The following is a 15,822-nucleotide window of genomic DNA, read 5'->3' on the forward strand; positions in this document are numbered from 1 at the left end:
ACTTGTAGACTGAACATTAACACCATAAAGCATTTCTTAACATCAGTAGTTCTTTTTTTTTGACTTTGCTTGTTGTGGCATAATACTTTTATCATAATTCAAATGAATATGATGTAATCAATCAGCAAATAAAAGAAGGAAAAAAAATGAAAAAGAAACAGTATTTTATACTGAAATCTTTTAAAATATCAGAATCAGCATAATCTTTATTTGGCCAAGTTTGTCCACACAAACAATACAATTTGACTCATGTTCACTTTGCGCTCTGCTTACAAGAATAAACATTTTTAAATGTAATTTTTAAATATAAATAGACATATATACACAAGATTATATATACACAATGTTTTAATATGATGAGTGTCATGATCTGGGTGAGTGCATTGTTTTTCCACAGAACTGGGCTCCACCTTTGGGCGGACTTTCCAATCAGCCTGCACACCTGTCTGCAATCAAGCTACCGGCATTTAAGACCAGCACTCACAACAGACATCTGCCAGCTAGCATCTACAGCTAACCTGCGTTGGTGCTAGGTCACCAAGCTCTTTCTAGACTTAGGGTGTTTTCTCCTTGCTCTAGTTACCTGCCTGGGGATCATGTTACATTTGCGCACAATACTGACCTTCATGTGGACGCTGGTCTTCTGCAAAAGTGGTGACACTCCCTTCATCAGGGCATACCACCGGCCTGCCTCCCTGCCACCGCTACTGGACTCACTCTACTGTGTGTGTGTCCACACAGCTATAACTGGGTGTGAATGATATGCTGAACATAGTACAACCTAGATGAACCTCAGGTATTCATTATAATAGTGCAAATTGTGCAGTGAAATGTGCATAGATTGTGAGTAATATAACAGTGGGCTATTTCACAGTGTTCAGAATACACTCCTGTAAATCATAATCTTAATCATAAGAATCATTATCAGAGACTACATAGCTGAAACACAATAAGCTTCAATAATACAATCAACTTCCAGTTCAGGCAAAAATGCAGGAGGCATCAAAACAGAAGAACAACAAAGCTTCTGAACAAAAAAACACACCAGCACTTACCAACCACTTTAGCTTTTATACACTAACTCATTAAGGATTCACAAACAATGTTAGACTATATAACATTCATGAACTAAAAAATACATAAGGTAACCAAAGCCCTGGGCTCCATTATAAACAACTACAGAATTTTCTTAGTTTCAATATCAGCTTAACCAGCAGTAGCTTCAAGGTTAAGCATAAAGTAAACCAGAATAAGTGATTTAATGCAACAATACCAGCAGCAAGTTAACACTAGCCACTATGCAGCTCCCTGTTACAATACTGTTACAATAGGGTACCATTTAAGATGTCCATCTAGACCTCATGATGCCTAAAGATCCTGCACAAACACTTCCATTAGCCTGTACTAAATATGAGTGCTAGATGCCACTTGATTGCTAGTAGTCAGGTGGTAGCCACACAATGATCTTAAACGGAATTAGTTCTGTTCTTGTGCCTGCAACACTGAATTTGAATAACTTTCTAGTTTAACCAGTAGAGGGCATTGAAGGCTTAGCTACCTGTTCCTAGCTCATGCATACCCTTTGCAAATGATTTTATTCTCATGGTCAAGAACAAAATCATTATAACACAAAATAATTGCTTAGTTGTGTGAGTGTCAAGCCTGTCATTTAAACTGGATTACTATCTATTTAGTAAGATCCACTAGATTTTCGGCCACAGGTTAGAGGACTCGAATGACTGTTGTTAGCAGTTAGTTTGTGATTAGCCTAAAGCTAATGGTTAGAGATTATGGCCATTTACTCCATGGAAATTTTAATTATAATCAAATACACTTCCAATTGTTGGATTAAAAAATCTGATTTAGTCTGGACTACAGAGTGTGTCATTCTCAGTCTGCAACACTAGCTCTTGCAAATGTCAAGCCTGTGGGAGCTTTGCAGTTGAAGGAGTGTCATGAAATGTCATTTTCTGAGGCCATGACAACAGTCCCAAATATCCTTTATGCTGACTGTGACCAGAATCCACAAGTAATCACTTTTAGAGTCCTAAACTAAAAGACCTTCGTTTATGTCCACCAGAGGGAACCATCGTCCTGTCTCCTTCTTCCTGCACGCTGTTGCTCAGGGCGTTTCTCACTTATCATACAGGCCGGTTGCCGGGTGCATGTTACAGCTCAAGGTAATGCCTTTGCAAACATTACTTTCTTCTTGCTGGTGTCTTTCTGCAGGGTGGTGGTGGTGGGTGATCAATATGTGCAACATGTGTTTTTGTTGTGATGCTGGGATTAGATGATTGGACATGGCTGTCATTATGCAATGTGATTTAAAATCCTGACCACATCCTACAAAGAATTTTGCATTATGAAAGCCAGTAGGTGATTTTAATCAATAACTTTAGGAAGAAAAAACTGTTCTCGTCGATGTAAACAAAATATAAACTGAAGCATTCATAAAATATTCCACAATTTTAAATTTATCCACCCATCCATTTTCTTAACTGATTTTCCATCTTAGGGTCATGGCATGGCTGGAGGCTATCCCAGCTGTCAAAAGGCAAGGTGCATGCTGGACAGGCTAGCAATCTAACACAGGGCTAAGACACAGAGAAGCAGACCGCCACACAGTCTTACATAAACACATAGTCCAATTTAGAATCACCAGTTAACTTAACAAGGAAGCCAAAGCATCTGGAAGAAACCCACACAGGTCCAGGGAGAAGATGTAAACTCGAAACACTAAGGTCACCAGCAACTGTTGCTGTGAGGCAACAGTAATAACCACTGGACTACTGTGCCACTCAATTTCATCATCATGGGAGACTTCACCTAAACCCCAGAGACAGAAAGCCACACACAAATAGCCTTTTTTTTCCTTCTTTTTTTACCTCTTATGCCCAAACCAGTACACCGCCTCTACAATCTGCAATCTGCAATCTTTCCTATGTGACTGCAAGCTTTGACTGCAATCAGGGTATTTCAGAATTGTCATTCCATCATTTTAATGGGAACTTATTTCTTATGCTGTACAAGTTTATAATGTGCTCAGAGCTATAAATAATTTTAGTATTCTCCGCACTGCAGAGTACATGTCAAGCTAAGACAGAAAGGATGGTATAGGATAAAACAGCTGGGTACTTTCTGCATCAGTTGACTGGATCCCCACTAGTGGCCAGTGGCTCTGCCTATTTGTAATACTTGTCCTCATTCTCAGGCGTTTTATGCTCTTCTCTTGGGACATCTCAACAAATAAATCTCGTAGAGCACCTGCTGTCCATTCATTCTTTCTTTGCTGGATTCTTTGCTGGATAAATGTTATTTTTACATAGGTTTAAAAAGACTAATCTTCATTATCTACATAAATATGTACAGACATACAGTCCAGGCTTAGTGACAGCATGTAATGTATGGTATTTTTCCTGCTAAACAAATGATCACATTCATTATTTTACAGAAAACTTTCCCCCCCATTGCCTTACCCCTCAGATGCCATAAAAAAGTACAAGAACAAGTAAACCCACAGAGAATTACAACTCTCATGCAGAGTCAGCAGAGTTGGGTGAGAATTCTCTGTGGGTTTACATGTCTTGAGCACAGTAATACACAGCCCAGCAATTCAAAGACTGATCAGAAACAACTGAGAACTGTTCTGTTTTAGCCAGCTGGTTTTAAAACATTGCATTTTAAAAGATGAAGATTATGTTTTTTTCACCTATACCCAGTTGGATTCTTGCATATTTGCTGAAGTATAATACAGCCAATTGTCATGTCTGACAGCAGGGCATGAGCTTCATGGTCCTTACCAACTTATTACTAATAAGAATTGGTGCAAAAGCCCCATTTTACTGACGTATAATCCCACTCCACACCCCGAGCTGTTTACACACAGTGAAAAGATGTCAATGAAATCAGGATATAGGCTGTATGGACAGCTGGAAATGGCAGGGTGGCTAGTGAAATCGAGCTAGATCTGTTCATTCCGGTTGTGAAGCTCATCATAGCTGCAGTGCATATTATGTTAAAGTGTGAATTGATCCTCTCATATTAGGCATTTTGCAGCGAAAAAATTTCTTACAGATTGTTCCATTAACTTACCATTGTTCTTTTTGTTCTGCTAGGAAGGAAGACTGTACGATAACTGACTCCTTTTTAAGTCAAATCTTAAAAGTTACAGTGCGGTTAACTTATGCTTACTAGATAGGTGCAATAGGTTAATGTGTTCTGGAGGAAGGCAGAGTAAAGAAAGGAAATAGAGGGGCAGAATTCTTCGGAGGGAAACACCTACCAAAGGCCTTAGTGAGAGAGGAGGAGATTGCTAGTAATGTTGTAGAGTTAAGCAGTCAAGTAATACTGGTCTTTATTCATCTCTGAGGAAATTCTTAAAAGTCCCAGGACTCAAGAGGACATAGATGAAAAAAAAAGATATTGCAGATAAAGAATGGAGACAGAAATGGTTAGGATTCTGTTGTGTTAGTCACTAACTGAACTCTTCCTACCAAATCCCAAATTCACTGTCAAGCAGTTACTGCCAAACGTTACTTTCCAAACATAGTGGTACAACAGACTTCATTGGCTCCATTACAGGTCTGATGTGGAAGGATGTTGTGTTTTTACAGCTGAAAAGCTTTCAAACACATGACCTTTGGCAACCAATGCTACACCAGCATGTATTTCTCCTGTTTTTAAAATCATAGAAAAGCCCTTGAGCAACTCATATCACAAGGGAGGTCATATAGTAACAGGACAGCTATAACAACACATCTGTAGGATGACAGATCAGTTCAGTATCAGCTCTTTAGTGTCAGCGTTAGACAGCAAGAGGAAGCAAGGACATCTCGGTTAAAATAATTTGTACTGTGCAGACATTGGCAAGCCAGGGCTCAGATTTAAGGGGACATCACTCGGAAGGAAATCTTCATCAGTTACTGAAATAGAAATCAGAGGAATACCGTTATCTTGCTAAGTGTTTCACTGGAAGAAAGGATTTTCACACTAAAGTATTGATGACAGGCGGGACATGTATCACGATAATGTGTCAGGTAAAACGCAAGAGATATTATGAGATACATCGACAATGATTTCATTTTGCTCCTAATGAGTTAAGGAGTTAATAAATTAAGCCATTGTAATGCATCCATCACCACTCTAGCTTGAGTGGTATTGCATTACAGTGGCTCAGTTTGCCCATCAGTGGGTTATGAGGATGGGCCTTTGATGGTGTGGCAAATTTACAGGCATACCGGAAATGGTGAAAACAACCTCTTCCAGTTTCTGCTGTAGTGCTCAGTGTGTGAACATCATTAAACAGCAAGCTTATACTGTCGGAACATTTATAAACAAGTGTCTTGAGTAGAACAATGAGTTGGGCATTTTCTTTGGACAGTCAGGGAAACTAAACAGAAAGGTCTTTGCTAAAACAAAAATCAACCAGTTGCACTTATGTTGTGCTGAACTTGTCAAATTTGAATTTGTCAAAAAAAAAAAAAGAAATCTATAAAGTTTGCAAGCTGTGAAAAGTTCTCTTTACTACATAATTGAATTTTACATGGTTGTGATGTTGTGGATATGCAGTTTAGACAATATGCGCAGGAGGGAATACAAATGATCAGACATCTGGAACACATCCTCTTAATTGGAGATGTACATAATGCTGTGCTGAGATCTATAATCAGACTACCTGGAGATACAACTAGCAATGCTGAGGATGAAATACAGTTTATAGTCTACACTGAAGTTGCTGGTATTCATAGGGGAGTAAGCCCAGAGGTCTGTAACCTCTTTGATCAAGTAGAAATGAATACCAGATTGCTTGTTGTCATTCCTGTGTCATCAACTGGAACTGAAAATGGATTTAACAGGAGGAGGCTCAAAACTTGGCTCTGTAGTGCTGTGTAACGGACACTCCTAAATAGTGTAAAAGTCTGTCAGAGAAGAAAAAAAAACTAAAGTTGGCACTAGTATGTTGATTGCACCCACACCAGACTGCATTTGTGCATTTTTCTTATTAACGGCTTAAGTTTGCCTCATGTGGTTAACATCCAAGAGCTAGGTTCAGGCTCTGAAGGAGAGAAGTATTCGAGTACATCAGGGCTGAAGTGTTGGAAATAGTCAGTGTCGATAAAGACTTCAATCGGCCAGTGTATGCGTGACTCAAAACTCACTACTGCCCTGCTAAAAAGCAATATTTTCTATAGTGCATCAGATGCAGCGTTCTTTTTCATGTACAATACAGATCAACAAAAACACTTATATGTTGTTTTAATAAGTGCCACTCAGTGCAGATCACACACTATAAAAGTCAGCAGTAGGAACAAGTTTATGTCAGTATGGACTGAATGTGAGAGTGACACTCCTCACGCAACCTGCTGACATCCCTGAGCTTTAATGCCAGTATTTGTCAGAACTGATGAGCTTCAGAGACTCTTATGCTTAAACTGACCCCAAGGTGGTTTCCTTTCAGTATCAAGAGCCGCAGGGCAAGCAACTGTTCAAAGATAATCATATGCATTTTTAAAAAAGAGAATATTATTATTCTTGTTTTATTTATAGACCAGATAACCAGATACTTAAGTTTAAATGATATATGGGCTAGTTCGACAACAGTTTATTTACTAGAACTTGGAATAAATGTGTTTAGCATTTATAGAATTGTTCTCCTTTTCTTGAAATAGTTTCTATTTACTCTTTAACAAAATATTGATTTTCTTAAATATGGATTTGACTTAACTAAGGGTCACTAGATCAAATTAAATCAAAGTTGTGTTTTACTGTGGGGTGGGGGGTGGGGGGGGGTTTCTTTAGTTTGTGTGTATGTAATTTGTAATTTCTCGAGCATGTGCTGGGTCTGGCCCGGGGCTTCCTCCCGGTGGGACATGCCTGGAACACCTCACCCAGAAGATGCCCACGAGGCATCCTAGTCAGATGCCTGAACCACCTCAACTGGTTCCTTTCAATGTGGCAACTGAGCCTCTGGGCCCCTCTCAAATGACTGAACTCCTCACCTACCACCCATATCCCTAAAGGAGAGGCTAGACACATTTTGGAGAAAGCTCATTTTTGCCCCTTGTAACCATGATCTTGTTCTTTTGGTCACTACCCAAAGCTTGCGACCATAGGTGAGGGTAGGGATGTAGATCATCCAGTAAATCGACAGCTTCACTTTTACGCTCAGCTCTTTATCAAGATGGAGTGGCATAGCATCATCATCACTACAAAAGCAATCCCAATCCCTCTGTTAATGTCTCACTCTCCTCTCTCCTCAATTGTAAACAAGACCCCAAGATATCTAAACTTCTACCCTTGGCCACCAACCGTGACACAAAGAACCACCCTTTTCCGGCTGAGGACCATGGTATAGAATTTGGAGGTTCTGACTCTTATTCCCACCGCTTCACAATCTGCTACAAACCAATCTGGTGCAAGCTAGAGGCCAACACCTGATGAAGCCAACAGACACATCATGTAAAAAAAAGCAGAGTTGAAATTCTGAGGACACCAAAGTGTAAATCTTCCACCACCTGCCTATGCCTGGAAATTCTGTCCATAAAGATTATGAACAGAATCAGCGACAAAGGGGGGCCCTGGCGAAGTCCAAGACCCACCAGGAATGAGTCCAACTTATTGCTGGTAGTAAGTTCCTACAATGCTTGTACAGGGACCAAATGGCTCATGCTATAGCACAGACAAGACACTCCATATTCCTGAAGCAATGCTTAGATTCATTCACTGAATTTGTAGAAAAGGCTTCTTTTCTATAGATGTAAACATCTGTTTTCATCTTGTTAAATTCAGTTGTGTAAATCCCCAAAGAGCAGTAAACCTTAGAGCAGCAACAGCAGCAACACAGGTCAGCTGATCACAGCTTGCACACAAACAAAAGCTACTGGAACTCTCAATAGCAATTATTGTAAGTTGTGATTGTTTTCCTCATGCTGAGCCACTGCAACTGATCTTAAGATTCCCCACTTGCCGAATTCCACTTTAACCACCGAGTGTACTAATTCTTTCTGTTTAGGTGTGGGAGCACAGTAAAGAAAAGATTGTATTTATATGCACTAATATTATATAGCATGAGGTTCAGTTAGTTTTGCACAAAAAAAGCTGGAGCCTGTACCTTTTCACTTTTACTTGAATAAAGAAGTTAAATCAATACTTCAACTTTTCCAGTACTGTATATGTTGTTCTACTTAAGTAAAGAATGCCTGTATTTTTGCTACCTCTGCTTCAGACAATGGTCACAACATAGAACATAGCAGGTGTACACATAAAGTCTTTATCCTTTCCTTTTTCTACTATAAATACTGTCAGAGCCACATCTTAATTTTTTTCCGCAATGATATGACTTCCCAGGACAGATCATTAAAGGTCACGGAGATAACCAAGATTTCATTTAATCTTACGTGATCTAATCCAACATAATGTAATATAACATAATATAATCACACACATAGGGCAGAGCGGTAGCATAGACCTGGCATTCTAATTTGTCTGCAAATGCAATAAAAATTGAATTTAGATAGGACATTAGTGGATTTCAGTACAGATGTGTAAACACAGAATAATGCGAGGAAACATTTCCCGTATGAAAGTCATACTCTACCCTTTTTTAGACACACACATATTCTAAAATGTATGTATTCCGGTATGACTACTCATATATGAAGTGAATAATTATCTTTTAATAACAGTGTATGTCAAGAACTGGGATAGTTAAAAACAGCTGTTTATCACTGAAAATGTCCATGTGAGAAATGTACCTTTATGAAGTTACATTTGTCTCCATGAGATTCATGTTTTTGATCCGTTGTTACTGGTTTTACTGGCCAACTACTTGGTGTTTAATATTATAATGTTTGTTGTGTCTCACAACTCATCTTTTCTCGCTCTACTCTCTTCTTACCCCCGCTGGTTAAGACAGATGTCAGTCATCTCTGTTAATAGAGACCACCACAACTAAGGAAATGTTTTTGTTTCTCTAACATTGTAAGGTCTTGCTTTGTATTACTTAGGTTTTTGGCTGGTGCTGTGATACAATACTACAGTATAATGTCATGAATATAATATTATAGACCAATAATGAAATACCTCAGGATTCTGATGTACAGTGCACTCATATGTAAAAAATAATTAATCTCTAGAGTACCTAGGTAATAGTCAAAGATATTTCCTGCCTTGGACGAGCTCTCCATCCTTCGCTTGCATGCACACTTTGTTCTAAGGATTAATTTCCTTAAAACAGCATAGTTTAACAAAACTCCTTTGCCTGTAAATCAGCTTCCCAACTTGCAATTTCCATTTGAAGTTTTGTTTTATGGCACTGACTCAATTTGTGGAAGTTGTTGAAAACTAATGATGCAAAAGCCATGATTCAGGAGCATCCTGAGCCTCATTAATGTGAACACAAAGACTGAAAACATCCTCTGAACCTATCTAATAGCAGTCCATGTGGACAAGAAGGACACACTTCATTGATGAGCGGCTGATGAAATGGTTGCGGTTTGTAGTGTATTGCTCTGCTGAGGGTCACCTTGACAGTTCCTACTGATGAAATCATGAGGCTTCCATAATAATCCTCAGATTTTATTATATAATAGTAGGCTTTTTCCTGGCCCAAAATGGGCCTTTGGGGGGTGATGACGCGCAACAGTATGCATGATTGGCTCGTTTATAGCAAGAGAAAGTCTCTAGTTCCTTATTTGACAATAATCTTTGCATTTTTCTGTTATTTGTGACCAGGGTGAGCTGTTCATTAGTGACAAAAAATGATGGAAGATAAACAATATAGGAAGCTTTTCACCCAATAAAATAAAGATAAATAAATAAATACAACAGACAGTAGAGCACTTACTATCTATCAATATCACAAATTAACAGCTGCATAATTTTATTTTTATTTAAAAATTATATGAGCTCCTACCTCACGAATATGAAATGAAAATCGATTACATGGATATGGATAATATGGATAATAAATAGTTTTTCACAACATTGTGAGCATAAGTTGAAGATCTTGACCGGCCTACACAGACAAAAGTTCCTATGTTTCTATAACCTAGTTAACCTAGTTTTCCACAACACAAAACCTGGATAAAAGGTCAATTTTCAGTAAAAAATACCACATATAGTAGATGATGACCTCAATAATTCAGAAACGCAGGGCACAGACTGTATTTAAATGATGGATCCAGCTATTTTCCAGTAACTCACTGGATCTGGAAGTAAGCATATTTGGATCAATGTGTTAATTGATGTGCTACCAAGACACTAGCTATCTTGGTTAGCATCAGTAAACTATATTGGTGTATCCCACAAACACATACTTAAATATAAGTGCCAATATAAATAAAAATAATGCTGGAATTTGACACACTGAAAAAAAAAAAAAAACTACCCTAAACTTTTTGGATTGAATGTTAAAGTGCAGGTAACAGAAAAAAAGCATATGATCTGAAAGGCACCAGCAGCATAAACATGATGGCCATTGCTTTCCATTGCTACTACTGTCATTAACTAACAGTAGTAGTAGTAGTGGAAAGCCTTAAAAAGCCACCTGAAAAATGTACAATGAGTTTTATTTTGGTATTATATATTTCAATACATTTACTGTATATAGCTTTAAAACCTGAAGGTTGTTCCTTTGGCTGTGTACAACTGTTTGCCACTCAGTGAAAGTTTAAATTCTTCTTTTGGATTCACCCTTGAGGCAATGCTTTTTATGAAGGCTGAAATCTCTGCCCTTGACTTTAGAAGCACCTGCTACACACTGCCTTTGTTCATTTTGTAATCATCAGTCAGTGCGTTTCTTTCCCCCTTTGTCATTAAGATACATCCTGGTCTTTTCGTTGAAAAAGGCAAAAACATGGATGTTCTGAGAGATCTTGTAACTCTTCTTAGGCCTCAGAATTTGAGTCTGACTTGCTTAATGACTTTTCCGTTTCCGCATGTTAGTGTTTACATTTTTTAGAGGAAGAGAAATAACAAATGTGATAGTGGAAGAGGACGAAGGTTAGATAAAGCAAGAAGCAGGTAGTATTACCTGGTACTGTATGTGGTACACCAAACTGATGCTGAATTGTGATGGAAGGTGACACCTTTCTGAAGCAGTAAAAGTCCCCATGAATCACACAGCTTTCTCTCTCCCTGTATATCTTACTTTCTTTTTTTAATCTTCCTCTTTTTCTGCACTGTCACATGTACTGTACCTGGCTCAAAGTTCTATCCCTAGCACATGTGATGTGTTAGGGAGAAATTAAGTGTATTTGTCACCATTTTCACATTTATACACTCTTCCTGCCACATGCTGTTTTGTCTCTCACTGCATCTGTACACTTGTCTCAGTTTCTCACTCTTATCCTGCAGTATATATATATATATATATATATATATATATATATATATATATATATAGACCCTTCACGACTTCAACAACAATAATGAACTTCTTTGAGTCGTTTAGTGTTAAAAGTAATATGATTTGTATAATCGTCCAATGAACTGGCTATCATCCATTTAGGCAAAAAGGTTATGTTTTGCGTCACATCTGTGACAAATAGTGAGTCTTTAAGGTGAATTCACAATACAAATAGCAGAGCACACCCCGTAGACATTTTCAGGCCTCATGTGGGGAACAGCAGTGCATTTCAAATGGCATCACATCTTTTATGATCAGATTTCAGCGGAAAATATTGAAAAGACAAGTGTAAGCAAGGCCTGAATTTTTTTGCCCACTTGCAAAGAGGAAAAACAGATTTAAAATAGAAGCTCCTGCAGCAAGCAATGCACAGTACTGATAATCAGAGCTGACATGCTACTTCGTGTGTGCAGGGGCAATGGGAAAGCCACACTTTAGGGTTCTATTTTGTGAGCTTGTGTACATTTGTATATTTGTTTGTGTGGAGTTGTTTTGTATGACTTCTTGAGGGCAAAGGGAAGCCTATTCCAATAGGGGGAAAAAGGGAGAAAAAAGGCGAGAGGATGAGAGCCAAAGAGGGGAAGAGGGGCTCTGATTGATGTAAGAAGATGTGCCCAGTGAGCAAAAATCGGTTCTGACAATTCCCAATTCAACCCTTCTCTTAGTGTATCTGCAGCAGTAACTATGTGCATCAGTACTCTGGTTGTTGCTAAGGGCCTGTAATACATGTGGATAGTGAAATTTGGGCTGGAGTCACATAATGTAATTGATTTACTCATATGTATTTAGTTAGAAAGTAATTTATGAAATAATGTAATCCAGGCTTCTCTTTACAGGAAAAGAGAAAACCCCAGTACATTTTAACACATGATTTTTAAACAAGTTGCATTTGCCTGCTTCAAAGAAGATTGGATTGCCACATCTGTGCTACATTTTCTAAACTAACAACTATATATGAGGCTACAGTATACAGTGCTGGGGAAGTAACTAGTTACACACAATGAAATGATTTCATCAAATATAAAAGGAAGAGTAATTGTAATCAGTTACTGAAGAAAATAATGTAACTGATTTGATCAAAAACGTGTAATTTGCTAGTTCCAGTGTTGTTCTTGCGGCAACATTGATTATGACGTTATCAAAACAGCACCAGCAAGACAGTTTCAGATTGCTGTGTAACCTATTGCCTTTTAACATCACTACCCATATGGCATACCATTGTTGTGTCAGTTTTCAAGAAGGGTCATAAATAACATTTTCTGATGGATTTTTAAGCATTATATCCAACACTGCTAAAGAAGTGAGTTTGTCCTACTTTCTAATAGCAGTTTCATCTACTTTGTTAAGCATAATTTGAGTGGAAGCACTCATAAATTGTTTTAGCAATACTTGCATGGGTTGTTTCGTATGGTAGAAACAAACAACCCCTGTCGTTGTTTAGTTGGAGGTCTGGTTGGAAATGAAATACTACGTTTTATTTTTGAGAACTACCGACTTGAAATTCTGAGTAATTGGAAGCACCCACTGCTTTGTCATTTTTCCAAGAGAGGCCGCAAAACTAGTTTCAGCCAATGACTCTGGAAGAAAAGTATCCAACCATTTGACATCAACCAGCTTTATGGATTTTCAGGCACTGGTCCATGCAGTCTAAGGGCTTTTAAGAGTGGGACAAAGAGGTGGTGGTACAAATGCGTATGTATATAAATATTGTGTGTCAGTGTGATTATACAGCCTCTCCCTTTATTCCTTTGAAGATTGTAGAACCCTGTGTGTATTCTGATTTGATTTAATTACAATGCTTTTAGAGCATATCTTCAAGCTAATTATGGGTGCTCCTTTGGGGTTTTTGATATGTCAGCACTTCAGATGACTTCTTCATTGTCTCCACTCCCAACTTTATTTTGCATCATAACCAGTTTTGAATTCTCCAGAGCATGGCCAAGCAGACTTCATGGCTTATAGTAATGGCTTGATGACTCATTGTGCTATTCATAATGGTCAGTCAAATGTGGCATTGAAACAGTGCAATATTAAACGTATCTTGAAAATGTTTTAAATTTGCAGTTTCCCAGCTGTACTGAAATTGAAAACAGAACAGTTGGCATTCCACACAAAGCTTGTTATCCTCCTTAGAAAATTGAAGAACCGGCTGCAGCTTCCTCTGCCTCTCCCTTTGCAAAACAGTGGTTGCTTCTGTGTGTGACACACTCTGCCAGCCTGCATATAATCAAGTATTATCAGTACTTGATGCGGAAGGCTTGATGCAACACTGCAAAGCCCATATCCAAGATAACACAAACCCAAAGGTTCATAACAATTTTGAAAAGGCCATCCATAATCCAAGTGTTCTCCCTATGTTTTTAAGGTAACTTATCTGCCTATAGCGGTTTAATTAAAAACATCAAGGACATAAGTGTTTGTCGCTGAAATTTACCAGCATTTGGCAGATGGTTGATTTTGTTTTTGACACTCTTCCCACTGAAAGTATCATTGAATCGTTAGCCAAATGTTTGAGTGGATGGAGGTTAGAGTATCTGGTCCAGAAGGAGTCATCACAGGGGTCACAGATTACAGCTCTCTTGAGTTAATGCTCGCTGTCATTTGCTTTGGGTTAAGTTGCTCATCTAGTGATTGATGGGGAGCATGATGATCGATTACCTAAAAGTGTATTGATCAGTCTCTCTTCCCACTGTCACCCACTTTGTCTTTTTCACTCTCTCTTCTCAAGTTGTGGGAAATGTGCTTTGCCCATGTGTTAGCAGCCTTTTCTTTCTGCGGGAGTACAGCTGCTTCTCTCTCCCCTGTTAATATTTTGTCATACTTTGAAAGCAATAATATGGTCCTCTGACTGCTAAGGTTCATGACACACAATTATGAGAGCATACAAGGCTCTTAAAAAGCTTTTAAAATATGTTTTGCTTTCTATTAGCTGTTACCTTTGGAACCATTGATCTTAAACTGTACATGTAAATAGTTACCCAGATGCTGTGGTTTCTACATGAATGTTAGCATTACATTAAGATGTCAATAATAGAATTTTTACAGACACGCAAACTGTTATTCTTGTTAAAGAATAAAAATGGATAACGCAAGATTGAGTCTAAAATTAAAAAGTCGCATTAAACAGCAAGGATGCACTATTTTGGATGTATTATAACTATAATTTGACATTTTAGGCACAATCAATTATTCCATGTGGAGATACAAATATTTTTCATATAAACACTATTAATCTCACTCTCTTGTTTTGTAAAGTGAAATTCTGGACACACTGGACATTATAGCACACACAGAGCTATTTTGTCCAATTTTCTCATCATCTTTTCTTTATCCCACATACTGAGGTTGCCAAACTCTAGTGCCATGGTGCAAGCCTTAGTTTGTAGAAAAACCAGGGCAATGTAATTTTCAAAAAATATAATCTGGCACACATATTCATAGTTATACTAGCCACAAAAGCCACAACCAGACCTGAGACAGAATGGCCCAATGGCTTATTACTAGAGTCAATGGAATTTAGGGAATATTTAGTTTATATTTAATAAGTTATATTTTAAATAAACCTCCAGATAACACCAGATAACAATAAGCATTGGACACATGACCTATTTTCTAAATAAATATATTTATAAAGGTGCTATTGACATGAAATTCTCACCAGATATTGGTAACAACCCATCACATCCACAATTCCACAAAACACATGTAGACTGGTTGGGCAAACTCCCATGCACCCTCAAGTATTCTTGAGAGGATAACGAGCTCGTCCAGTATTCTACGACCAGGACGAAAACCGCATTGTTCCTCCTGTATCCGAGGTTCGACTAACGGACAGACCCTCCTTTCCAGCACCCTGACATAGACTTTCACAAAGAAGCTGAGGAGTGTGATCCCCCTATAGTTGGAACACACCCTCTGGTCCCCCTTCTTATAATTCTGCCAGTCCAGAGGTACCACCCCTGATCTCCATGCAACATTGTAAAGGCATGTCAACCAAGGCAGCCCTACAACATCCAGAGAACTTCAGGAATTCAGGGCGGACCTCATCCAAGGAGTTGTTTAATTGCCTTAGTGACCTCACCCCCGGAGATAGGCGAGTGGTCCCCCTTGTCCCCAAAATTCCTTCACGGAAGATGTGCCAGTGGGATTAAGGAGCTCCTTGAAGTATTCCTCCCACCACCTGACAATTTTCCAACCGCACTATACACAGTGCAGGTAGAGCACCGCTTTCCCCTTCTGAGTTGCCTTTTTTTTTTTTTTTTTACTTTACCAAATGGACCATCCCGGCCTAGCTGTATTGGTCCATTTGATTGACCTTTGTTTTTATTGTTTATTTTATTTTATTTTCACTTCCCTTCTGTGTTGCCTGACGGTTTGCCAGAATCTCTTTGAGGCAGTCCGAAAGTCTTTTTCCA

This window comes from Pelmatolapia mariae, linkage group LG1 (assembly GCF_036321145.2).
Source record: "Pelmatolapia mariae isolate MD_Pm_ZW linkage group LG1, Pm_UMD_F_2, whole genome shotgun sequence".
NCBI lineage: Eukaryota > Metazoa > Chordata > Actinopteri > Cichliformes > Cichlidae > Pelmatolapia > Pelmatolapia mariae.